We start from the raw sequence: 27,931 nt of genomic DNA, 5'->3' as shown, positions 1-27,931 counted from the left end.
TCGCTAGCCGAATCCAAGAACACATTAAAGCAATCATCCATCAGACCAAGTAGGTTTTATTCCAGGGATGCAGGGATGGTTTAATATACGAAAATCCATCAATGTAATCCATTATATAAACAAACTCAAAGACAAAAACCACATGATCATCTCGTTAGATGCAGAAAAAGCATTTGACAAGATCCAACACCCATTCATGATAAAAGTCTTGGAAAGATCAGGAATTCAAGGCCCATACCTAAACATGATAAAAGTAATCTACAGCAAACCAGTAGCCAACATCAAAGTAAATGGAGAGAAGCTGAAAGCAATCCCACTAAAATCAGGGACTAGACAAGGCTGCCCACTTTCTCCCTACCTTTTCAACATAGTACTTGAAGTATTAGACAGAGCAATTCGACAACAAAAGGAGATCAAGGGGATACAAATTGGAAAAGAGGAAGTCAAAATATCACTTTTTGCAGATGATATGATAGTATATATAAGTGACCCTAAAAATTCCACCAGAGAACTCCTAAACCTGATAAACAGCTTCGGTGAAGTAGCTGGATATAAAATTAACTCAAACAAGTCAATGGCCTTTCTCTACACAAAGAATAAACAGGCTGAGAAAGAAATTAGGGAAACAACACCCTTCTCAATAGTCACAAATAATATAAAATACCTTGGCGTGACTCTAACTAAGGAAGTGAAAGATCCGTATGAAAAAAACTTCAAGTCTCTGAAGAAAGAAATTAAAGAAGATCTCAGAAGATGGAAAGATCTCCCATGCTCATGGATTGACAGGAGCAATATTGTAAAAATGGCTATCTTGCCAAAAGCAATCTACAGATTCAATGCAATCCCAATCAAAATTCCAACTCAATTCTTCAACGAATTAGAAGGAGCAATCTTCAAATTCATCTGGAATAACAAAAAACCTAGGATAGCAAAAACTCTTCTCAAGGATAAAAGAACCGCTGGTGGAATCACCATGCCAGACCTAAAGCTTTACTACAGAGCAATTGTGATAAAACCTGCATGGTACAGGTATACTGACAGAAAAGTAGACCAATGGAATAGAATTGAAGACCCAGAAATGAACTCACACACCTATGGTCACTTGATCTTTGATAAGGGAGCAAAAACCATCCAGTGGAAGAAAAACAGCATTTTCAACAATTGGTGCTGGCACAACTGGTTGTTATCATGTAGAAGAATGCGAATCGATCCATACTTATCTCCTTGTACTAAGGTCAAATCTAAGTGGATCAAAGAACTTCACATAAAACCAGAGACACTGAAACTTATACAGGAGAAAGTGGGGAAAAGCCTTGAAGATATGGGCACAGGGGAAAAATTCCTGAACAGAACAGCAATGGCTTGTGCTGTAAGATCGAGAATTGACAAATGGGACCTCATGAAACTCCAAAGCTTCTGCAAGGCAAAAGACACCGTCAATAAGACACAAAGACTACCAACAGATTGGGAAAGTATCTTTACCTATCCTAAATCAGATAGGGGAATAATATCCAACATATATAAAGAACTCAAGAAGGTGTACTTCAGAAAATCAAATAACACCATTAAAAAATGGGGCTCAGAAGTGAACAAAGAATTCTCAACTGAGGAATACCGAATGGCAGAGAAGCACCTGAAAAAATGTTCAACATCCTTAATCATCAGGGAAATGCAAATCAAAAAAACACTGAGATTCCACCTCACACCATTCAGAATGCCTAAGATCAAAAATTCAGGTGACAGCAGATGCTGGAGAGGATGTGGAGAAAGAGGAACACTCCTCCATTGTTGGTGGGATTGCAGGCTTGTACAACCACTCTGTAAATCATTCTGGCGGTTCCTCAGAAAATTGGACATAGTACTACCGGAGGATCCAGCAATACCTCTCCTGGGCATATATCCAGAAGATGCCCCAACTGGTAAGAAGGACACATGCTCCACTATGTTCATAGCAGCCTTATTTATAATAGCCAGAAGCTGGAAAGAACCCAGATGCCCCTCAACAGAGAAATGGATACAGAAAATGTGGTACATCTACACAATGGAGTACTACTCAGCTATTAAAAAAATGAATTCATGAAATTCCTAGGCAAATGGATGGACCTGGAGGGCATCATCCTGAGTGAGGTAACACATTCACAAAGGAACTCACACAATATGTACTCACTGATAAGTGGATATTAGCCCAAAACCTAGGATACCCAAGATATAAGATACAATTTCCTAAACATATGAAACTCAAGAAAAATGAAGACTGAAGTGTGGACACTATGCCCCTCCTTAGAAGTGGGAACAAAACACCCATGGAAGGAGTTACAGAGACAAAGTTTGGAGCTGAGATTAAAGGATGGACCATGTAGAGACTGCCATATCCAGGGATCCTCCCCATAATCAGCATCCAAACGCTGACACCATTGCATACACTAGCAAGATTTTATCGAAAGGACCCAGATGTAACTGTTTCTTGTGAGACTATACCAGGGCCTAGCAAACACAGAAGTGGATGCTCACAGTCAGCTAATGGATGGATCACAGGGCTCCCAATGGAGGAGCTAGAGAAAGTACCCAAGGAGGTAAAGGGATCTGCAACCCTATAGGTGGAACAACATTATGAACTAACCAGTACCCCGGAGCTCTTGACTTTAGCTGCATATGTATCAAGAGATGGCCTAGTCGGCCATCACTGGAAAGAGAGGCCCATTGGACACGCAAACTTTATATGCCCCAGTAAAGGGGAACGCCAGGTCCAAAAAGGGGGAGTGGGTGGGTAGGGGAGTAGGGGTGGGTGGGTATGGGGGACTTTTGGTATAGAATTGGAAATGTAAATGCGCTAAAAACCTAATAAAAAATGGAAAAAAATAAATAAACAAGACAAAGACAGAGTGACAAGCCAATTCCATTAAATTCATAGGAGCAGCCCCCTGTTGGAAATATACCTGCCATCCTGTCCTCTAGGAGGGGTAAACTCCTGCCTTTCTACCCCCTTGAGCAGCCACCAGTTCATGAGTATCATCTGCAACCATGCTTCTTCTCCTCCTTTCTCTCTTCTCTTAACTTCTGTCTCCTTGAAGCTACCTGGCTCTGTTGAGGTGGTAAATCCCATTCCAGCTTCATTGTTTACAGAGAAATAACTGATCCTGACTGCTCTGGGTTCCTACTAACAAAGACCAGCTGGGATCCTCAGACATCCTGAGGAAACCCGATTTTTACCAGGCAAAGAGGGAAAACATTCCCTGACTCTGGAAGACCTAGCTCTATTTCATTCCTGAAGCTCACTGACATCTAGTGGACACCTAACTGCAGAAGACTCCTGCAGTATTGAGTGCTGGTATTTTTCCAAGCTGACCACTTCCATGTCCAAGATCTCCAGGGAGAGATCTCAGAGCATGCAGAATTGTTGCTAGGGCTCATGGTGCAAACCTTTTGTCCTACTACAGAAGCTAAGCCAGGGAGAACACAGCTTCAAAGCTAGCCTCAGCAAGGGGCCCTGGGCTCAAAATAAAACACACACACATAAAAAAGGAAGGTACGGGCCCGGCATGGTGGCACAGGCCTTGAATCCCAGCACTTGATAGGCAGATTTCTGAGTTTGAGTCCAGTCTGGTCTACAAAGTAAGTTCCAGGACAACCAGGGCTACAGAGAAACCTCGGTACGGATTGATCTCGGTTGCAGAACACTTGCCTAGCAGGTGTAAGCAGTATTGTGTCTGTGATCTTGAGGTAGATTTATGCTTGCTAATTATTACTGTGTTAACTTTACACACTCAGCCACCATCATGAACAATGAGCAGTCTTTAGCATTTTTCTGTATCAGTTGTTCATTTATTCAATCCATCTTTTCGTCTAAGCTACTTTATGTATTTGTCATAGTATCTGATGGCTCTTTCTTCCAGTTTAGGTGTCTGGGACATCCACAGCTCTGTCCCCTCCTGGCCTCACATGCAGTTTCCTGTGTCTGATGGGTCTGTTCTCTCCTGTTCTCACCTGCAGTTTCTTGCTTCTGCATATTTTCCTTCTACATTTCTTTTGCATATATTCCTCTATACTGTTTTTAAATTTTGAGCTGCATGCTGCACACTAAAGGACAAATGAGGCAGGACAAGCTAAAAGTATTTCCACCTCTCAGAAGTTACATGCCTTTTAATAAACTGTTGTAAGCAGCTATGCTGGGGGAGGGGGCACTTTTCTTCAAAGAACTAGACTTAAGTAGCCCCATGTCCATGGTGGCTTGAATGGAAGGCTAGTCTCTTCCTTCTGACCAGGGCTAGGACACTATCAACACAGCCAAACTCTACGTTTTGACTTAACTTCTCTCTCACTTCCCAGCGTTATAAACCAGCATGGAAGCTGCACAGGGAAATCTGGGACCTAAGCTAGCAGCTACTCTGAGACTGGATTTCTCAGAAAGAGGAGTACAAGTGTGAACTGAGTGAGTGCCCATGCAGCCTACAGAGACAGCCTTGGAAACCCCTCCAGGGTCTAGAATCCCTCCCAATCCAAACAGGCTCAAATTCGTGTGACCCCCTACACATACATACACACACACACACACACACACACACACACACACACACAACCAAGCTTTACTCAAGGGGGTCAGCTCACAGCAAGACAGTTCTGCTAACTTAAAGAACCTACTGACAACCTGGTATAGTGGTTCACGCCTTTAATCACATCACTTAAGAGAAGGCACGAGGATCTCTTTGAGTATAAGAGAAGTCTGATCTACATGACTTTCAGGACAGTCAGACCTAGAGTGAGACCCTGTCCTTGAAAAGAGAATGTATTGAAGCTCTACTGTATACAACATGGAGTCAAAATATCCTTCAATAGTGACTTTCACAGGTTGAAAGACTAGGGAATTGAACTTAAAAAAACTGATGCTGGGCTACACGTGACATGTGTCATAGCTTCTACTGATACTCAAAATATTATAGTACAGTGCCACCTCCTGAGTAGGAGGATGAATTTGATCAGACGTGAAATTTCTATTGCCTATGTGTTTATTTATTCAATATGGGAAAGGGTTTGCCCAGCAGAAATGCCCAACATTTAACTTTGGGAGAGCTCAGTAGTAGAGCTGTTGCCTAGCAAATAGTAAATCTGGGTTCTAACCTCAGCATTGTGTGGCATAACAAAATATATATAGATAAGTAAGGTCCAGTGTTAGTCTTTTGATTCTCTTGTGCCTTCAGGAGACACTATTAAGTGGAAGAATGTGGCCATCAAAATGGATCAGTGAGTAAAGGAGCTTGCTCTCAAGTCTGACAACATGAGTTCAGTGTTCTAAGCTCACATAATGGAAGTAACTATGTAACTACTGTAAGTTGTCTTCTGACCTCCACATACACGGCATGGTGAACATACATATGCATACACACAAACACTATAAATTACCAACCAACCTGAGGAATGCTGGCACCACAGTGTCCATGTTCTCCTCTATCCAAGACCTCCAGCTCCACTTGCCAGGCCTCTCTACTAAGGCCAGGATTGCATCAAGTGTAAAGCAGGTCCAGGAAGTTCACACTGTTGGGCCTTGTACTTTTGCGGGCATTAGGAAAGCAGGGTATCTTCTGTCAAGCAGTGCTGTCTCCAAGCCAACCTATGGAGCAAGCACAGAATACCCAGTCCAACATACAAAGTAGCCCAGACCCTAAAATATCTTGCAAAACCTTTATATTTCAGATCAATTTCCAGATTTAAGTTTTCAGATTAAGATTATCCTATCATCAAATTCATTCCTAAGTATCCTCAAAGTATAGGAAATGCCAAAGTATGCAACACTTCTGGTCCAAACTATTTTGGATAAGCAATACTCACCTGTTGTTATTCTCAAGCTGTTACACACAAGGCTTTCTTGAGTGAAAGCACAAAAATGCCTGTCTCTCTCACATACATTTCTCTCACATACATACCACCATTTAAAAGAAACAGAATGCAGAATGGGGCATGCTGGTGAGGATCTGTTGCCTGTCACTGGGCAGCCTGAGGCACATGTATGCATGTGTGTATACATATTTCATAGAAAAGATGAAATAATAAAGTAATGAAGTGTAGCAGATTATAATTCTGATGATTAACAATGCATTCTCGTTGTTATTGCATGCTTGGAGAGAATTTCAAACACACACATATATGTGTGTGTATGTGAGTGTATGTATGTGTATGTATATGTATATGTATATGTATATGTATATGTATATGTATATGTATATGTATATGTATATGTATATGTATATGTATATGTATATGTATATGTATATGTATATGTATATGTATATGTATATGTATGTGTATATGTATAGCAGTGACAAAGAATCCAGTAAATGTTTTCCTTATGCAAAAATGAAGGAATAGTGATACAGAAAGTTACTCCCACCATCACCAGGAGACATTACATGAATGGATCTCATTCACTACGGGAACACATGGTTTGAATCTACAATGTTCCCTAGAGGAGCGTGTATAGTACACTTGTTCCCTAGTTAGTGGTGCTATTTAGGAAGGCTTGCGGAAACTTTATAAAGAACGGCTGTCCTGATAAAAGTGGATAATTAGGAGTGGCCTTTAAGGTTCCAGATGTGATTACAGCCATTCTGTTTTGCCTGGTCAGTCATGACATGAGCAGTCACTCTCACATACAACACTGCCATCGAGTGAGCAGCTCCACCATGCCTGGTGTGCTATGATACACTGCAGATCTCTGAACATGAGTCAAAATAAACCTTTGCTCCATTTTTTTCTGCCAGACATTGAGTCACAGGAGCAAGAAATAAACTAAGGGGCTGGCAAGATGTTTCAGTGAGCTTTCTGGCTACATTTGTGTCAACTTGGGACAAGCTGAAAGTCTTCTGAGAGCAGGGAATCTCAACTGAGAGAATGCCTGAATGAGATTGGGCTGAAGGCAAACTTGCAATGTATTTATTAATTAGTGATTGATGTGGTGGCCCAGCCCATTGTAGGTGGTGCCACTCCTGAGCTGATGGACCTAGGGTCTATAATCAAACAGGCTGAGCTTGGCTGGTGACGTGGCTCCATGGTTAAGAGGACTTCCACAGGTCCTAGGTTCAGATCCCAGTAACCATATAGTGGTTCATAACGATCTGTAATGGGATATGATTCCTTCTTCTCATGTGCATTAAGGAAGAACACTCACACACATAAAATATATAACTAAAACTTTAAAAAGAAAAGAGTATGAAAAAAGCAATGGGCTCTGTATCCACTACTACCTCCAGATTCTTTTCCAGTTTGAGTCCCTGCCTTGGCTTCCGTCAAAGGACTGTGACTCAGGATATGTGAGAGGGATACTTTTCTCCCCAGGTTGCTTTTGGTCGTGGTGCTTCATCACAGTACAGAAACCCTAGCTAAAGCAGTGGGCAAATGTGCTTCCTGGCAGGCCTAATGACAAAAGCTCAGGTTCAAGGGCATACATACTGAAGAGAGAGCATCGACTGCTACAGCTGTCCTTAGACCTTCACACATGTGCTGTGATACACACAGGCCTACAGACTCCCATAATAACTAGAGAAGCAATAAACTAATCCAAGTTATCTGTTACTCTGCCATACTTGCACACAGGCACCTGGCATAACTGTCTCCTGAGAGGCTTCATTCAGCAGTTGACAGAAACAGATGTAGAGACCACAGCCAAACATCAGGCAGAGTTCAAGGAGTCTTGTGGAAGTCAGGGGTAGGACAAAGCAAGCTGGAGATGTCAAGTATACCACAAGAACACCAACCTGGATCCATCAGGACTAACAGAGACTGAACCATCAACCAAAGAGTATATACAGGCTGGACCTAGCCCCTCCCCTACACATTTGTAGCAAATGTGAGCTTGGACTTCATGTGGGTTCCCTAACAATTGGAACAGGGCTGTCTCTGACTCTGTTGCCTACCATTGCATCCCTTCCCTCTAGCTAGACTGCCTGATCAGACCTCGATGAGGAGGATCTACTTAGCACTGCTTGGACCTGATGTTCCAGAGCAGGCTGATATCCCAGGGAGGCTTTGCCTTATCTGAGGAAAAGAGGAGGTTATAATGGTGGGAGGGATTTGTGAGGGTGGGGCTGGGAGGAGGGGAGAAAGGGGACCTGAGACCAAGATGTAAAATAAATAAATAAATAAATAAATAAATGAAAAATTAAGTGAGTAAAAAATAGAGGTCCTGGGGGCTGAGGAGATGGTTCAAGTGCCAAGTGAACCTGTTTTTCCAAAGGTGCCAGCCCCTACACTGGGTGGTACCAAACCACCTGTAACTTCAGATCCAACTGAGTTCTCTTTTGACCTCTATGGATACGTGACACACACATGTGCGCTCAAACACACATACACACACAGACACACACTCAAAGAAAACCATTTCTGAGGCTGGAAAGACTTGGAGTTTAAGAATGCTGGTTACTTTCCCACAGGACCCAGGTTCTATTTCCCAGAACTCACATGGCAGTTCACACTTGTGTAACCCCAGCTCCAGAGAGTCTGACTCCTTATAAATATATACATGCAGGCAAAACACCAAAGGACATAAAATAAATTTTAAAAATATGTAGATTCTGGGGACTCTTATGCTAGGTAACTCTCCTAAGAGATGCCTAGGAATCAAAAATTTGAAATCTTTCATTTGTCTGCCTTTTCAGACAGGGTCTTGATGTGGATGCTAAGAGGGCCTCAAATTGTCATCCTGTACAAGCCTCATGAGTCCTAGATTATAGGTGTGCACACTATCACCCTCACGATTAATTTATCAAATAAATCAGTGCATACTTCATTTGCTCAGTTTATCTCTGTCAAATATTGTTCCCAGTACTTTGCTCTCATACACAAGAATCACAAAAATTCTAATAGGTGTCTTTCTTCATACACTGATTTTTGGGAATGACAAAGTGAGCCTGTATCCTTGTTAAAAAGCAAAGATTTTAGCAAACAGGAAACTGTGGTGTCACTATTGCTCTAAAGAACCCATCTGAGAATCACAGAGAACACTGACTGATACCCAAAGCTAAGCTAGATATTTTAAAAGGGTCCAATAATTTCTTTTTGGAGGCACTCAGAGCTATGAGTTTTCCTCTTAGAAATGCTTTCATTGAGTCCCATAAGCTTGGGTATATTGTGGCTTCATTTTCATTAAACTCCCAAAAGTACTTAATTTCTTTCTTTATTCCTTCCTTGACCAAAGTATCATTGAGAAGAGTGTTGTTCAGTTTCCACGTGAATGTTGGCTTTCTATTATTTATTTTGTTGTTGAAGATCAGCCTTAGTCCATGGAGATCTGATAGGATGCATGGGACATTTTCAATATTTTTCTATATGTTGAGGCTTGTTTTGTGACCAATTATGTGGTCAATTTTGGAGAAGGTACCATGAGGTGCTGTGAAGAAGGTATATCCTTTTGTTTTAGGATAAAATGTTCTGTAGATATCTGTTAGATCCATTTGTTTCCTAACTTCTGTTACTTTCACTGTGTCCCTGTTTAGTTTCTGTTTCCATGATCTGTCCATTGGTGAAAGTGGCGTGTTGAAGTCTCCCACTATTTTTGTGTGATGGGCAATGTGTGCTTTGAGCTTTACTAAAGTTTCTTTAATGAATGTGGCTGCCCTTGGAATTGGAGCATAGATATTCAGAATTGAGAGTTCCTCTTGGAAGATTTTACCTTTGATGAGTATGAAGTCCCCCTCTTGTCTAAAAATATGGAACGCTTCACGAATTTGCATGTCATCCTAGCACAGAGGCCATGCTAATCTTCTCTTTATCGTTCCAGTTTTAGTATATGTGCGGCCGAAGCGAGAACGGAATATTACACTTTCAAGCTCAGCCTTGACTACATAGCAGGTTTGGGGGTGACACAAGGAGACTTTGTCTTTAGAGTGAAAAAAAAATAAATTTAGAAGAGCTGGGACCATCAATGCCACCTGTAGTGAGCACTGTAAAATAAATGCCTTTTAGACATTTGAAAACAGTTTAGTCAAGGACTCCCATTGCACACAACTATGGCTGAAACTATTAACCAGTACCCAGTTTCATCACTCACTCAAGGTAACAAGACACATTCCTAGAATCCCATGACACCCACTGGACAGTATATAAGCAGAGACCAAGATATGCTCTGCTTTGCATATCTGGAGAGATGCCACCTTGATCTGCCCTGAAACTGGAGAATCTCCCTCAGGATCCTGACACTTGAGTCAAAGACTTCTACTAGAGTCAGGACCTGACCTTCAGCTAAGATAAATGATACCGCTGGCAAGTAGCCTTGGAGAGATGGGCTTAGGATGGTAGTTAAGAATTTAGGGTGTAAACCTTGTGTAAAGACCCTCAGCATAAAAAAATAAACTTTTACTAGCTACACTAACAATCCACATCTGGCTAGCAACACCAACTAAACCTACTCTTTCTTTTTACCGTTGAAAAGTAAACTTTAAAGGAAATCATAAAAAGTATTTAGTAGCAGAAATAGAACTAAATCCCACTCCACCATAACAGAGTATGAATAATAATTTCGGAGTAAATTCTAGGACACCCAGAGTCACACTCTTGCTCAGGAAAAAAAAAAGAATCCTAAGACCTCACTACAGCCGTTACTGCCCATATCGCAGGCCCACTTGTGCCCTCCTTCGTCCCCATCTCCCTTGCGTCCTCCCTATGCCAGCTCGCCTCACTATACTTAATTATTTCTGACCTGCAGCCCTTGTGCTCCAGCAATAGACAGTTGCAAACTGCCCACATAGAACAGCCGCAACTCGTCAAAGCGCAGGTCTCTATCAGCTCCGGAGGTAACCTCAAGGCGCATGTGCTGCCAGAGACAGACACACATTGATGGCGTCATGTCAGTGGCGTCAGTAAGGCACCATATCTGAAATCCAGTCGCAATTCATTGATGCTGGCTGAAGCAAGTCAGTGTGCTGTGCTTAACTTGTTTCTTGGGCATATTGGATTTTTTCCAAAGGAAATGTAAACAAGAAAGTTGTTGAACAAAGCAAAGAAAGGGGGAGGGGAACAAAAAAAAAAAAAAAACGAGCGAGCCTTGAAAAAGACAGATACCATCAGGGTACTCCAGAAGCTAGCCAATAACGAAGGATAAATGGGATGAGAGATTCGGAATGGGCCTAGATGAGAGTATAGAGTGATGGGAACTGGAAGCTGATCTGTGAAATGGATCAGAGATACCTGTCTCAACATAGTCTCAAGACAACTTCCACAGGACTTTTGGGATAGCATTTGAACTGTAAATGAAGAAAATACCTAATTTTTAAAATATATATAAAAAATAAATAAATAAAAAATAAATAAATAAAAAGTAAAAAAAAAAAGTACAGAAAAGAAATCAAGGATCAGAGTGTGTAGGAAATGACAGACTATGCCCACCTGAAGCCACGTCTTGATGCTGCTTCTCTGTTCTTCTCACTACCATCCCATTTCATAAATGGATGTTACAAATTCTATTTGGATTTTTCAGCTATGCTTTGTCAGTTGGGAAGAGCCTTCACCTGTGGCTCATAAAGACAACATATTCTTGAAATCCAATTTTTAAATGGCCACTTTCATCTTTAAATTTACTTCCCCATAAATGATAGAACACGTATATATTTTTTTTTTAAATTGTCCTGATATCAATGATGGTTCCTTTAGCCATCTGTGCTTTTAAACTACCACAAAGACTGTGTTCTGTATTTGGATTCACTTATATTATCACAGAGAAGGTATTTGTCCACTATTGATACATTACCCTAAAGTTGGCAGTTAGACTCAGACTTGTGTTTATTATCTGGATAGTGCAAAAAGAACCCAGAAAATGGCCCAGGGAAGAGACTGGGCCTCAGGAAAGAGGGCTGCAGCAGATGAAGGACAAGTGAGGTACCTGTTGCCCAGTGAGGTACCTGCTCCTACTCAAGAGGAAGGGAAACTAGAGAGTTTTCAGGACAGGATGCAACTGTGAAGTGTTTTTGCCCAGTCTTCCCTAGAAATCCAGGTAACTTGACATTGCTGTGTCTGTTGCTGAAAGTGAGTAGCTCCCAAGATAAACTTCACACTTTTTGCCTACAAATGGGGTTGGGCAGACCTCTCCAAGAGTAGTCACACAGAGTCCACAGGGCTGAAAACCAAGAAAAGAGGACTTTGAAGCTCACTGCCAGAATTCCTCCTCAAAGGACTTGACTTTCCTGGAAACCCCCTTTCCTCTAGTTCTGGAGTGTCTCATTTCCCTAAGAACTCCAGCTCCCTTCCCCTTTAAGCTGGTCATGACTGATTAAATAACCCCTATCATCCATATCTCAAGCTTCCTTCCAACAAGGCTTAGAAAAATCTTGCATTACAAATGATTTTGAATCCTCAGTAGAGGATCCTTAAAGAAGCAGGACAAGATGTCAGTGTTTGACCTGGCTGCAGTGTGGGACACTGTCACAATTAGCATGTGAGTGTTTCTTTTACATCTTGTCAGTTGGGTATAGCAAACACTTGGCAGAAGAGACTTGAGAGCCTCAGTAGGTAGAGAGATGAATCATCAAAAATAGTGGCTCTCTGGAATGGAATATGAGGGCCCTGATCTAAGAGCAGAACTGTGAGCCACACTACCACATCTCTTAGCAGGAACTGGGAATATAGCAGGCTGGGCCCTTTGTGTGATCATTCCTGAAGCAGCATACTGGAATGGAGCCAACAAGACTGTAAAGCCATATGCAGCACAAGGATATGATCTTGCAACTTTTTTACTTGCCAGAAGCCAATGCAGAAGAAAAAATCCAAAGCCCTCTCTGCCAGAAGAGAGACATGCGGATCTTTGACATTAAAGCAGAGCAACAGAGGTATGGCCATCTTTCCCAAAGGTATTGCCATCCCCCATTGCGTAGTCTTCCTGATCAGAATGTGGACTGGGGAGTCCAGGACTCACTGCACATCCATGGCTACTTAATCTCAGGGGCTCTGCCTTCTGCCACAAAAGAGCAGCCTCTCCCTACCAATTGCCTTGTATCTGGTCTTGGCCTCTAAAAGGCAGACATTGGTAGGACTAAGGACTCTAATCATTTAGCATCTGTCCTAGCCTTTAAAAATACGTGAATCTGTTGCCCATAGCAACAGGCTATTTTTCTTATAGGTTTCTAGAAAAGAGGAAATTATACCCTCCCCCATTTCTAATCTCGAAACTATATATATATATATATTTCCTTATTTACATTCCAAATGTTGCCTCACTTTGCAGTGTCCCATTCTTCACCCCATTCCCCTTCCCTTTGCCTATGAGGGAGTACTTACCCACTCACCTACTCACCCATCAACTCTCACCTAACCCACATCTACATCCCTCTTCCCTGGGGCATCAAGTCTCTGCAGGATTGGGTGCATCCTCTCCCACTGAGGCCAGACAAGGCAGTCCTCTGCTACATATGTGACTGGAGCCATGGAACAGCCATGTATGCTCTTGGTTGGTGGCTTATCTTCTGGGAGCTCTGAGGGTTATATGTGTTAGTTGATACTGTTGGTCTTCCTATGAGGCTGCCATTCCCTTCAGCTCCTTAAATCCTTCCCCTAACTCTTCCATAGGGGTCTCTGATTTCAGTTTAATTCTTGGTTGTAAGCATCTGTCTTGGTCAAATGCTGGTAGAAGCTCTCAGCCATGCTAGGCTCCTGTCTGCAAGTACAACATGGCATCAGTAACAGTGTCGGGTTGGGTAACGGCCAATAGGATGGATCCTAAGTTGGACCTGTCTCACTGGACGTTCTTTCTTTCAATCTCTGCTCCATTTTTGTTCCTGCATTTCTTTTAGACAGGAACAATTCTGGGTTCAAAATTTGAAGGTAGCATCTCTCCACTTGGGGGCATTGTCTATGGATTGGAGGTGGTCCCTTCAGGTTCCATCTCCCCTCTGTTGGGCATTTTGGCTAAGGTCATCCTCATTGAGTCCTAAAAGCCTCTCACATTCCAATTATCTGGCACATTCTAGAGGTTCCCTCTGCACCCCAAGTCCCGAAGCTGCATATTTCCATTCATTCTCTTGGCCCTCTGGGATTCTTTCCTGTATATTCCCATACCTGACCCTGCCCCCTTTCTACTCCCCCTCACTTCTCCCAGCCAGGTCCCTCCCTTGCTCTGAGTATTTTGTTTCTCATTCTAAGTTGATGGAAGATTCCTCACTGGGGCCTTCCCCTTCTTGTTAAACTTTTTACAGTCTGAAAATGTTATCATAATTATTCTGTAATTTTTGGCTAATATCCACTATCAATGAGTACATACTATGCATGTCCTCTTAGGGCTGGGTTACTTCATTCAGGATGATATTCTAGTTCCATCCATTTGCCTGCAAAATTCCTGATGTCCTCCTTTGTAATAGCTGAATAGTATTTCCTTATGTAAATGAGCCACATTTCTGCATCTATTCTTTGTTTGAGGGACATCTAAGTTCTTTCATACTTTTTGCTATTATGAATCCGGGTATTATGAACATAGTTGAGCATGTGTCCTTGTGGTTTGGTGGAATATCTTTTGGGTATATGCCCAGAAGCTCTATAGCTGGTTCTTCAGATAGAACTATTTTCCATTTTCTGAGGAGGTACCTGATTGATATCCAGAGTGGTTGTACCAGTTTGCAATCCCACTACCAATGAAGAAGTGTTCCTCTTTCTCCACATCCTTACCAGCATGTGCTGTCACTTGAGTTTATCTTAGCCATTCTGATTGGTTTAAGGTAGAATCTCATGGTCATTTTGATTTGCATTACCCTGATGGATAAGGATGTTGGACATGTCTCTAAATGCATCTTGGCCATTTCCTGAGATCCTATTTGTTAAATGTTGATCTTAGAGCATGAGCTAATGGTGTTCTGTTCAGGAAATTTCCCCCTATGCCAATGCGTTCAAGGATATTTCCCATTTTCTTTCTATTAGATTCAGTGTATCTGGTTTTATAGTTAGGCCCTTGATCTACCTGAGCTTTGGACACGGTGATTAATATGGATCAATTTGCATTCTCCTACAAGCAGACTGCCAGACAGACCAGCCTCATTTGTTGAAGATACTGTCTTTTTTTTTTTCCTCTATGTGGTTTGGATTCTTTGTCAAAGATAAAGTGTCCATAGGAGTGTGGGTTTATTTCTAGGTCTTCAATTCTATTTCATTGATTGACTTATCTGTCTCTACACAAATATCATGAGGTTTTATCACTATTGCTCTGTAGTACAGCTTAAGGTCAGGGAGAGTGAGTGCCCCCAGAAGTTCTTTTATTGTTGAGTTTTTTTGGTTTTTTGTTGTTTTTTTTTTTTTTTGCTACCCTGGGTTTTTAAATTTTCCATACAAAGTTGAGAATTGATCTTTCTATGTCTGTGAAGAATTGTCTTGGAATTTTGATAGAGATTGCATTGAAGAGGTAAGAGGGCCATTTTTACTATGTTAATTCTGCCAATTTATAAGCATGGGAGATTCTTCCACCTTCTGAGGTCTCCCTCAATTTCTTAAGGGGCTCAGAAGTTCTTGTCATACAGAACTTTCACTTGCTTAATTAGAGTTGCACCAAGATATTTTATATTATTTGAGTCTATAGTCAAGGGTATTGTTTCCCTAATTTCTTAGCCCATTTGTCAATGGTATAAAGGGAGGCTTCTGATTTGTTTGAGTTAATTTTACTTTTTTAAGCATCTAAAACAATCTTTATTCTCCCAGCAGTGAGGAACAGTTCTTTCCCTGTTTACAATAAGCAAATTAAAGCGATTGGGCAGATTACATCACATCTCCATGCTTATACAGAATACTCCATTTGTTAGCTTATGCAAAAGGCATGAAAAATAGACATCAAGTCAGTGTACTACAAATATACATGTGAAAAGTTATAAAATGCTTGTTTGTCTAAGGCTTAAATCGAGTAAAACATTGGATAAAGGGTACAGCTGATAACCTGAAAGATCCAGAAATTGAATGTTTAGACCAAAACAGTGCTGTTAAGATTTGTCTCCATTTGGAAACAGCAGATGCTAATGGAATGCAAGGCACATTACTTAACGTTCGCTCACATCACACATTCAATTAGAGCAAGAAGAACATAACATGTGGTGCTGGACTAAGACATAAACATGTTTTGCTTGAACATAATGACTGTGTAGCACATGGGACATTTGTCTACCGCTTCAGCACACTGTTTACAGGTGACCAGATGTCCACAAAGAACAAAAATGACAGCAATATCCATACAGATTTTGCAAAGCTTCTCCCCTCGTAGGCACCTTACCTGTTCTTCAGTACTAATGTCTTTCTGCAATGAAGTTTCACTTGACTCATCCTGCGTAAATTAAATTAAATAAAGCCAGGGGTGGAAAATGTCGGAAAGCTTGGCTGAAGAGGAAATAAAAACTGAGCAGGAGGTGGTGGAGGGAATGGATATCCCTATTCACTCCAAAGATCCTGTCTCTACAAAGAAAGCCCCAAAATGGAAGTTCCCCAGCCTTCCACATTCCTCCAATGGCTACTCACTCCAAGGCTCATCTGCAAGCCCCATTAAAAAGAAAAAGACACCCGGCTTACTGAACAGTAGCAATAAGGAACAGTCAGAGCTAAGACATGGTCCGTTTTACTGTATGAAGCAGCCACTCCCCATAGACCCTGTTGATGTTGTACCGCAGGCCAGATGGAATGACTTCTATAGCTGGGTTTGTCACCAGGAAGGACAAGTTCTTTGCTGTGAGCTCTGTCTCAGGGTTTATCACACTAAGTGTCTGAGACAGACATTACAACCAGAGGGGGACTGGTTTTTGTCTGGAATGTGAGAAGATTGCAGTAGCAGAAAGCATCGAGACGCAGAGCAAAGCCATGGCCATGCTAACCATTGGACAGCTGTCCTACCTGCTCAAGTTTGCCATTCAGAAAATGAAGCAGCCAGGGATGGATGCATTTCAGAAGTCCGTTCCATTGAAGCAGCATCCCGACTATGCAGAATATATTTTTCACCCCATGGATCTTTGTATATCGGAAACGAATGCAAAAATGAAGATGCTCAGCTATACAGAAGCCTTCCTGGCTGATGCCAAGTGGAGCCTGCATAACTGCATTATTAATAATGGGGGAAACATAAGTTGATGCAAATAGCAAAACCATAAGTTGATGCAAATAGCAAAAGTTGTCATCAAAATCTGAGAGCAAGAGATGAATGAAATTGAAGTATGTCTAGAATGTTATCTTGAAGCTTGCCAAAAAAATGAGATAACTGGTTTTGTGAGCCCTGTAGCAATCTGCACCTTTTGGTCTTGGCGAAACTGAAATTGTTTTCATTCTTTCCAGCGAAAGCTCCGAGAGACAAAGATGGGCAGGTTGATGCCCGTTTCTTTGCACAACATGACAGAGCCTGGGTTCCAGTCAATAATTGCTACCTCATGTCTAAAGAAATCCCCTTTTCTGTGAAAAAGACTAAAAGTATCTTCAACAGCACCATTCGAGAGATGGAAGTTTACTTGGAGAACATACAGAGGAAGTTTGGGGTTTTTAATTACTCTCTGTTCAGGACGCCTTACATGCCCAATAACCAGGACCAAACGCTGCTTGATCCCAGCAACCCCAGCGTCGGCACTGTCAAGACAGACAAGCAGGAGAAGGTGAAGCTCAATTTTGACATGCCAGCGTCCCCTAAGATCATTCTGAGCAGGTCTCTTCTGAGCGGGGGTGGGGCATCAGTCTCAAGATCTCCCTGTCTGACTTGCCTCTCACTTGCACTCTTCTGTGCACATGGGCTCTGATGTGGAGCATGGCCCCAAGAAGGAGGCCCCATCCAACCACTTCAGTGCAAGAGTCTATGGACTTCCTTGATAAGAGCAGAGCTTCTCCAGGCTCCTCCAAGACTGAGCAAGCAGGGAGTTTGTCTGGCAGCCCAAAGCCTTTCTCTCCACAAGTGCCAAACCTGGATCGAAGCAAAGCTGAGATGGACCTGAAGGAGCTGAGTGAGTCAGTCCTACAGCAGTCAGTCCCTGTGCCCCTCATCTCTCCCAAGCAGCAGGTTCGAAGCCAGTTCCAGCTCAGCCTGGTAAATATCATAGAGTTGCAAAGCACAGCTATGCATAAATGAGATCTCAGAGGATGTTTACACAGCCGTGGAGCACAGTGATTCCGAGGGTTCCAAAAAGTCAGAGAGCAGTGACAGCGAGTACTCCAGCGATGAGGAACAGAAGCCCAAGAATGAGCCAGAGGCCCCCGAGGACAAAGAAGGGAGTTTGGTGGACAAAGAGGCCCCTGCCATCAAAAGGAAGCCCAAGCCCACAAACCAAGTGGAGGTCAAAGAGGATGTAAAGAGTAACTTGCCTGTCAGTGAGAATGTAGACCTTACACCCACCAAGGACGGGGCTAGTCCCGAGCCTGAGAAGGACTTTGGAGAGAAAGCAAATCCATTACTTCATCCCACAAAGGACAAACTAACGGGAAAGGATGAAACAGTTTCTCCCACAGTGCACTTGGGCTTGATTTCAGACTCAGAGAACAAACTTGTCATAGACTTAGGAGAAGATCCTTCTGGGCAGGAGGCTCAAAAAACAAAACATAACAAAAAACCCAAACTAAAATAAAAAACAAAACAAACAAACCAAAAGAAAAAACAAAAACAGGAAAGAGTCCAAGGTGCTGTCGCATAAGCAAGATGCCACCTTCCACTTTGGCAGGCAACCAGCCTCCCCCAGAGTGGATGGTACTCACCCACTGAGCCACACAAGCACCTGCAGCTGGGGTTACCGTGGCAGCCACCAGCAGCATGATGTCTACCATCACAGTCACAGAGCTGGGTTCTGCCTTCACAGGAAGCCCAGTGAAGAAGCAGAGATTGCTCTTACTGAAGGAGACTGTCCCAGCTGTGCAGCGGGTCATGTGGAATGCACCAACTGTTCAGGAGAAGGAGATCAGCTCATTCACATCCACTATCGTGCTGGTGACCAGCTGGTGACAAGCACACCGCCGGCAGGCCTTGTCAGCAGTTGGGGCTTTGCAAGCACCCTAGCATCGGGGATCAATGCCAACCTGCTGCACATTGTCACCTGTTAGGAGCAGGTGTGGCGGCAGTCCTAAAGGCGCCAGGGACTGCAGCTAAGTCATATGACTTGCACCTGACTTCCTCATATAAGACACAAACATCTTGAGTGCTGCGCAGGTGTACCAGGATTCAGGTGAATCCAATTTGGTGGAGATTTGCCCCTGCTGCCCTGATTAGCTGAAGCTGCGTGCCTGGTGAGGTGGCGTGGCCTGCTGTGCGTGGATGGGAACTGAGAGTATATAAGAGTGAGAGGCCCGGGTTAGAGGGAGGATTATTATTCGAGGGGGAGATATAAAAACAAGAGAGATATAAACAAGGGAGATATAAAAACAAGGGAGATATAAAAACAAGGGAGATATAAACAGGGGAGATATAAACAAGGGAGATATAAACAAGAAGAAATAGGACTGAATAAACGTGTGCAGAAGGATCCTGCTGTGGCGTCGTTCTTGCTGGCGAGTTGGGGGCGCGCTCGAGAAGTTGGTGCCGAAACCCGGGACAAGAAACATCTTCAGGCACGAGCGAAGACCCCCTGCTACAGGGAGGATTCAGAACTGCATCACGGGGAAGGAGTGGTTAATAAAAGTTCCTGTAAAACAGACTGTTGAGAAGGATCCGGTGTGGATTCAGAACTCTTCAGCTGGGGAACGGTACTGATGAAGAGAAAGAAGAAAGATGAGGACTGAATAAACTGCTGTTAGAAGGACTGGTGGTCGTGTCGTTCTTGCTGGTCGAGAGCAGGCGCGACAATTGGTGGCCCGTACGGGGAACCGACTCCCCCACCGAGTTCAGAACTTTCAGCAGTCAGTGGTTGCCAGCAGGGTAAGTTCACGGTGAGTGAAACTTGTGACCCCAGGAGTTTGGGAAGGACCTCGGATAAAATAGAGGGGAATATAAAGTTGCCAGGAAGCAGGCACAAGGTAACGAAAGGTTCCTGGCTTTGGGACAAGTTAAGGTTCCTGGTTTGGGGACAAGTTAAGGAACTATGATAACCTCAGTGTAGTGATCAATAGATCCTCGCTGTGTAGTTATGCTTTTTTCTCCCATTGACCCTTTGTGGGTAGGTCTGATAGTTTTGGTCTTGTTTGTTCTGATATATGGACTCTGTTAATGTTTGAAACTGTGTGTAGAGGCAGTCAAGACAGGTCAGAAAATCCTTACAGAGCAACAAGAAAGTATGTCGGAAAAGGAGAAGGGCTTAAAAAGAAAAAGGAAAAAGAAAGGAGACACAGTGTTATCAGGTGGACAGAAAGGACAAAATAAAAGAGCTGAGGCGGAGGAGGAAGGCGAATTAGCTTCTGCGTCCTTTCCCTATGCCTCCTCAGCAGCCACCTGTAGGTGGACCTTCTGTCTGGATATTTGGAGAAGATCGACCAGATCCAGTGTTGACGTGGGTGAGAGGGTCTGTTTGTGTGTTTCCACAGGACCAGACGGAACCTCTTTGGGTGCCGGAGAGATTGATGAGACGCTGCAAGAATGAGGCTCCTGATCCAGTTGCCCCTGTGGATGTGGTGGATGATCCCACAAGCACAAAGGATGGAGCCGAGATGGGAGATCCTTTCGGTATTCCAGAAGCCGATACCAGCTCAACATGACGTTCAAATTTTTCCATGCTTTTTGATCCCTGAATTCCCCTTAAAGAGATAGCCCCGCTGGCTATCTATCCCTTGCTTCAGGGAAGATGAGCGGGGATGAGAGCCCTGGGATGTATGCTTGTTATAGTGTGTGTGTGTTTTGTGTTTGGCACATGTGTTAGGTGCAGAGTGTGCAACCCGCACTTTCGCCATGGTAGCGTAGGCTTTTGCTGCAGTGGAGGCGGGACAATCTCCTCAGATTCGGTTTGCCGCTCTAAAAGAAATTATGCTGCGTTATGCCGTGGGGTGCGAGGCTAAGCACTGCACAGAGGATAGCTTGCTGTTGGCATCCTGTGGAAGGCATGTCTGATTGCATGAAGGTTCAGTGTCCTAGTTCCCTTCCCCCAGGAAAAACGACACGGGAGCTGGCCAAGACCTCTCTGGGTGATGAGCCTAAGGGATGGTTTTGTGTAGGGCCCCTATGCTTGCACACTGGGGATCAGACCTCTACCTTCACCCATGAGGCTTGCTTGCAGCAATTAAGATCTGGCCATAGATTATCAACATCCTGGCCTTTTGATGCACCTGCCACAAGCAAAACACAATCTCCCCAGGTGTGGCTTGGCATAATAGAGAGGTAGTCAGTGATAAGACTCCCTGGGCATGTCACCAACCTAAGACAGGGATCAAACCAATGCTGTTTGTCTCCCAAGGACGGGTAAGGGGCATGGTTGCGAGGGGCTATCTACAGACATTCTCTCTGCCAAAAAAGAAAAAAGGGGGAATTGTTAGGAGCAGGTGTGGCGGCAGTCCTAAAGGCGCCAGGGACTGCAGCTAAGTCATATGACTTGCACCTGACTTCCTCATATAAGACACAAACATCTTGAGTGCTGCGCAGGTGTACCAGGATTCAGGTGAATCCAATTTGGTGGAGATTTGCCCCTGCTGCCCTGATTAGCTGAAGCTGCGTGCCTGGTGAGGTGGCGTGGCCTGCTGTGCGTGGATGGGAACTGAGAGTATATAAGAGTGAGAGGCCCGGGTTAGAGGGAGGATTATTATTCAAGGGGGAGATATAAAAACAAGAGAGATATAAACAAGGGAGATATAAAAACAAGGGAGATATAAAAACAAGGGAGATATAAACAGGGGAGATATAAACAAGGGAGATATAAACAAGAAGAAATAGGACTGAATAAACGTGTGCAGAAGGATCCTGCTGTGGCGTCGTTCTTGCTGGCGAGTTGGGGGCGCGCTCGAGAGTCACCGCCTCAGCCAATGTGGTTGCACATTGCCAAGTACACTAGCAAAATGATGGACACCATAAAGGGGACGATGACAGAAATCTACAATGATCTCCCCAAGAACACCACTGGGAGCACAATAGCTGAGATTCGAAGGCTGAGGATTGGGATTGAGAAGCGGCAGTGGCAGTACCAGCAGGAGCTCCACAAGATGAAGCACGACTTGGAGTTGACCATGGCTGAGATGTGGCAGAGCCTGGAACAGGAACGGGATCGGCTCATCGCTAAGGTGAAGAAGCAGCTGAAGCTGGAGAACCAAGAAGCAGTGGTGTGGCAACTGCCAGAAGGAGGCCGTTTCCACTGGCTACTGTGACTACACCTGTCAGCAGGTCCACTGGCCCGAGCACATGAAGTCCTGTACCCAGTCTGCTACGGTTGGTTACTGTCCTTCAGCAGGAAGCACATGCCGAGGCAAGCACAGAAACAGGAAATAAGTCATCGCAGGGCAGCTCCTCCAACACACAGTCAGGACCTTCAGAACAGGCCAGCGCCCCCAAAGAGAAAGGAGTCAGCAATGAAGAACAAGGACTGTAACTAGACCTTTTGACCTTTCTGGCTCCTGAGAGATGCCCTCCTCCATGATCTTAGGCTCTAACCAAGACTTTGTTAGCAAGAGGTGTGACAAACAGCCTGTCTAGACCCCAACCACTACAGACCACCAGCCTCACCCCAACTACCCAGACCAGAAATTCCATTCCACGGAGCAGCAAGGAATGTTTGTGGAGCATCAGCGAGGAGGAGCGAGGGTCATCTAGGTCTGAACACAGTGCAGAGACCAGCAGGAAAAACATCATGCCCAAAGGGTCCCAGGAGTCTCTACCACCTTTCGAATTCCCAACACTCAGACTCTGCCTGTGGGCTTGGCTGCAGGACAGCAACTTGACTCATCCCAGCTCCTGCCTATGAGCCAAACACTTTAGGTGTAAGTAGGTACACTTTCTGATGTCACTGACCTAGCATACTTTTCCTTTTCATATCTATATGGACCTTAACTTATTAATAAAACAGAAAAGCAAGACTATATATATATGGAATGCTTTGATAATCCAGGGGCTGGATAGTGAGACCACTGGCCTCACTGTGGTGGCAGGACTGGGCCCTGGGGTTGCTATTCTCACATAGGCCCTTGTCATCAGATAACCAGGGGAGGGACTCACTGTTGCACACTATGATCGGGGCTGTTAGGCTGTGCTGTCCTGGACCAGCCACAACAAGCCATCCATCTACCTCTCAGCTATCCACCCCTCACAGATCCTATAATACAATGTTCTAAAACACAAGCTAGCTGGGCTCGAAAGACACAGAAACAAGTGTGTGTGTGTTTGTGTGTGTGTGTTTATGTGTGTGTGTCTGTACACGTGTGTGTGTGTGTGTGTGTGTGTGTGTGTGTGCGTGTGTGATTTGTTTCCAGTTATGGTTCCGTTAACACTACATCTGCTGTAGTTCCATTTTGTATGTTGTGTAAAATGAGCATCAATTGAGGCAAAAGGTGAGGTGTGTATATCAGAAAAAATATTAATTGTATATCAGAAAAAATATTAATTGTATATCATTCCAGTACATTCCATTGTACATTTTAGTCTCCTTTTACTTTCTTTTCATTGTTCATAAGAGAATTTAAGATGCACATTGTCCAGCTACTTTACCCCTACTAGAGAAGAAAGGAAGAAACACTAGAAGAAAACAGGAGAGAGAGGGAGAAGGAGGGGGAGGGGAGGGGGAGAGGGAGAAAGGGAAAGAGGGAGAGAGGGAGAGAGGGAGAGAGGGACAGAAAGAGGGACAGAGAGAGACACAGTGAGTAAGAGAATTTGTGAATGTGAATTGTGGTTGTCAAAAAAACAAAACAAAACAACAACAGCAAAAACAATCTAGCCTTGCTGGCCTTATTTGGGAAGTATAACTGATTTTAACATATGGGAGTATTGTTTTCACATTTTCTTTGTATAAAATTTATATTAAACTTAAATATCTTTTTAAAAAGAGAATAGAATGGAAAAATAGTGGTAATTGTTAGACTGTTTTTAAGTATACATGGAAAAATGTAGAAATCCAGGCTTTTGATCACAATTGTAGGAAACCAAGTGTAGAGATAGAGAAAAACCCTATCTCAATGAATAATATTAATTGTTTTAAATTGCTTTAAAGCAATATTAATCTCCATAGAAGGGAGGAATAACGAAAAACTACATTGTTTTAAGGATACAAGGGAGAAATAATGCTAATTGTTTAAGTGTTTTGGAATATATATGGAAGAATAAAGAAAACCAGGCCTTTGGTTCCTAATGTAGAAAACAAAGGCAAGGAGATAAAGAGAAAGAAACAGTAACAATTGCTTGAAATGTTTTAAGTGTTTTTGAGTTATTTTAATTACCCAATGAAGGTGGTTATAAGTTTGGTGGTATTGATAACATTACTATTACTTTGGGAGAAAGGTCAGAGTAGAGCAGGCCCTAAGAAAAATGAGACTGCTAAATTGCACCAGTCCATGCTGGGTTACCAGACCAAGGATGTGGTATTTTGGGAGAGAGGTTTGTATTTGTGTAACAGAAAAGGAGCAACGGCTTCAGACGCCTTCCACACTAATATGGATCAAATATGATAGGGGCACAAGATCCCCTGAAGATCTTGGCAACAGACAGGAAAGACTTCAAAAAGACCAAACAGACATGAATGAAGATGTTTTACAATTGTTGTTGATTGAACTAATTCATAAAAAAGACAGTTGTCTGTTACCTGCTCAAATAAGAAAGAATTCATCCTTAACTGACCTATGCAGCTTGCATAACCCATACAAATATCTTTATAGAACTAAAAATTTGGTTGTAAGATTAATATATTATAGAAGGAAACACCAAAATAGAAATGAAACTTGGTTATTTGGCCATTTTCATCTCCTTTTTTCTTGATATGTTTCTCCCATTTCCTCTCCTACCTCTCCTTATATGGCCCAGCTCATGGTCATAAATGCTCATCTGGACACTCCCAGAGGTCCTTGCCTCTGTATACATTCTCTTTTATCTCTTCCACCATTCCTAGGAAGAGTCATGTCCTTTCATTTTTCTCTTTTTCTTTTTTTAAATTTAATTTTATTTTTAATTTGCTTCACACTCTGTATTCCATTCCCCAGCCCCCCATCTACCTGTGAACTGTTCCACATCCTATATCTCCTCCCTACCCACCCCATCTCCATGTGGATGCCTCTACTCCCCACCCCACCTAACCTATAAACTCCCTGGGGCTTCCAGTCTTTTGAGGGTTAGGTGCATCATCTCTTAATGAACACAGACCTGGAAGACCTCTACTGTATGTGAGTTGGGGGCCTCATATCAGCTGGTGTATGCTGTCTATTTGGTGGTTCAGTGTTTGAGAGATCTCAGGGGTCCAGATTAATTGAGATTCATTAACATAATCCACTATATTAACAAACTCAAAGAAAAAAATCACATGATCATCTCCTTACATGCAGAAAAGGCATTTGACAAAATACAATACCCCTTCATGTTAAAAGTATTGGAGACATCAGGAATTCAAGGCCCATACCTAAAGGTAATTTAAGCAATTTACTGCAAAACAACAGCCAATATCAAATTAAATGGAGACATACTTGAAGCAATCCCACTGAAATCGGGGACAAGACAAGGATGCCCACTCTCCCCATATCTATTCAATATAGTACTCAAAGTGTTAGCTAGAACAATAAGGCACCAAAAGGAGATCAAGGGGGTACAAATTTGCAAAGAAGAAATAAAGGTATCACTATTTGCAGATAATATGATAGTATACATAATGTACCCAAAAAATTCTACCAGAGAACTTTTTATTTTTAATTTTTTTGTTCTTTACATACATTAAATCTGGACTACAGGTTCCCATACCTCCAATTATCCCAGTTACCCTTCTAAATTCCCCCTCTCCTAGATCAACTCCTCTTCCATTTACCTTCAACAACAACAACAACAACAACTACATAGCAGGCCTCACAGAGATAGGCATCAATAAACAATGACATAACAATTTATAATAAAACTGTTTGCAGCCATGTCAAGCCTGGACAAGGTAATAGAAAAACTAAGAGGAAAAAGATCCCAAGCACATGCAAAAGAGTCAGAGTTACCCCCTATTCCTGCTGTTGGGGATGGGTCTCATAAGAGCACACAAGAATTCCAGTCATATTTGGTTTATCCTGGGTCTCTCAGCTGACTAACCTCTGGATCCTGGTCAACCACATAGTATGGGTAGTCATCCCCATGCAACCATAACACATATGCAGAGTAACTAGCTCAGACCTATGCAGTTTCCTGATTGTCACTTCAGTCTCTATGAGCAACTATGAGCTCTGCTTAGTTGATTCTGTAGGTTGTGTTCTCATGGTGTTCTCTACCCTTTTAACTCCTAGATTCCTTTCTTCTCATCTTCTTCAGGGTTTCCCTGGCATCACTTACTGTTTGGCTGTGGGTCTTTGCATCTAGTTAGCTCAGTTGCTGAACTACACTTCTTTGATGACAACTGGGCTAGGCAGAGTATCAATAGGAATCATTTCATTGAAAAATATTTCAAGTCCTATTTGGTTCTACCTTGAGTCTCTGGACTGACTAGCCTCTGGTTCCTGGGGATCCACACAATGTCAGGTGTGGACTCCCTTTCTTGACTTGGGCCACAAGTTGGACCAGTCACTGGTTGGCCACTCCCAAAAGTTTGGTGCCTCTCTTAGCCCAGCACAGGCATGGCAAACTGTTAGTTGAAGGTTTTGTGGTTGTGTTGATGTCCTAGTACCACTGATGTTAGCATTGCCTGATTATAGAAGATGAACAGTTTCAGCTCCATACCCACTATGAAGATTTGAAAATAAGAGATTTTCTAGGATCACTCTCATGGATTCTGGGGAAATTCTACTGCACTAGGTTTCTACATAACCCTCTAAATGAATCCAGATTCCAGTTGCCTTCACATTACTCTCTCCCCTTATTCCCCTGCTTGAGCCCTTCTGTTCCCATCCCCATGTGTCCATAGTCTTCTTTCCAGAGAGATCAATGCTGAGCAAGTGTCTTTGTAGGCAGATAGGGGATCCTTTGAGCATTGCAGGACCTTGAGTTAGATCAACTTCCATTTTTCTGAGTAACCTCCATATTGATTTCCATAGTGACTGTGTAAGTTTGCACTCCCATCAGCAGTGGGGAAGTGTTCCCCTTGCTCCATATAATTTCCTGCATTAGCTGTCACTTGTATTATTGATCTTAGCCATTTTGATATGTAGAAGATGGAGCTCCAAAGTAGTTTTGACTTGCATTTCCCTGATGGCTAAGGATGATGAAATTTTCTTTTTAGTATTTCTCAGCCATTTGAGATTCTCACATCAAGAGTTCTCTGTTCAGATCTGTATCCAACTTTTATTGGGTTATCTGGCTTGCTTGTGTCTAATTTCTTGAGTTGTTTATATATTTTGGATATTAGTCCTCTGTTGGATATAAGGATGGCAAAGGAATTTTTCCATTCTGAAGACTGCCTTTTTGTCCTGTTGATAGTGTCTTTTGTCTTACATAGTGGTTCACTTTCAAGAAGGTCCAATTTAGTAATTGATGATTTTAGTGCCTGAACTTTCAGTGTTCTGTTGAGGACATTGTCTCCTGTACAATGCTTTCAAATCTACTTTTAAATTTCTCTTCTATCAGGTTATGTCTATCCCATTTTATGTTGAAGTTTTTTATCCACTTGGACTTAAGTTTGGGGCAGGGTGATAGATATGGGTCCATTTGTATTCTTCTATATGCAGACATCCAGTTAGATGGGTACAATTTGTTGAAGATGCTTTCTTTTTTCCATTTTCTTAGTCAAAAAATCAAGTGTCCTTAGGTGTGTACATTTATTTTATGGTCTTCTATTTGATTCCATTGATCAATCTGTCTGTTTCTATACCAATACCATGAAGGTTTTATTTTTATTACTATAGCTCTGTAGCATAGATTGAAATCAGGGGTGGTGATACCTTTGGGTGTTCTTTTATTATACAAAATTGTTTTAGCTAGTCTGGGATTTGTTTTTCCATATCATATTGAATATTATCTTTT

General features: G+C 42.7%; 1 long non-coding RNA gene, 1 other non-coding gene and 1 pseudogene across 2 annotated transcripts in view; 1 reads left to right on the top strand and 2 right to left on the bottom strand.

Moving 5' to 3' along the window:
* The window catches only part of 1700010N08Rik (RIKEN cDNA 1700010N08 gene), a 68,872-nt gene extending 58,099 nt beyond the window's left edge, over positions 1–10,773 (bottom strand). The window contains exons 1-2 of the long non-coding RNA NR_153826.1: positions 10,685–10,773; positions 5,406–5,605 (exon numbers count right to left, since the gene is read on the bottom strand). This is a non-coding gene — a long non-coding RNA (RIKEN cDNA 1700010N08 gene). The remainder of the gene's footprint in view (positions 1–5,405; positions 5,606–10,684) is intronic.
* On the bottom strand, positions 9,690–9,796 carry Gm24797. The gene has a single exon (XR_003946912.1). It is a non-coding gene; the product is annotated as a U6 spliceosomal RNA (small nuclear RNA).
* Gm21122 (predicted gene, 21122) lies at positions 16,386–23,841 on the top strand (annotated as a pseudogene).

The sequence above is a fragment of the Mus musculus genome, chromosome 7 (genome assembly GCF_000001635.26).
Source record: "Mus musculus strain C57BL/6J chromosome 7, GRCm38.p6 C57BL/6J".
Lineage (NCBI taxonomy): Eukaryota > Metazoa > Chordata > Mammalia > Rodentia > Muridae > Mus > Mus musculus.
Note: the sequence above shows the minus strand (reverse complement) of the source record. Positions and strands in the feature narration are given on the sequence as shown.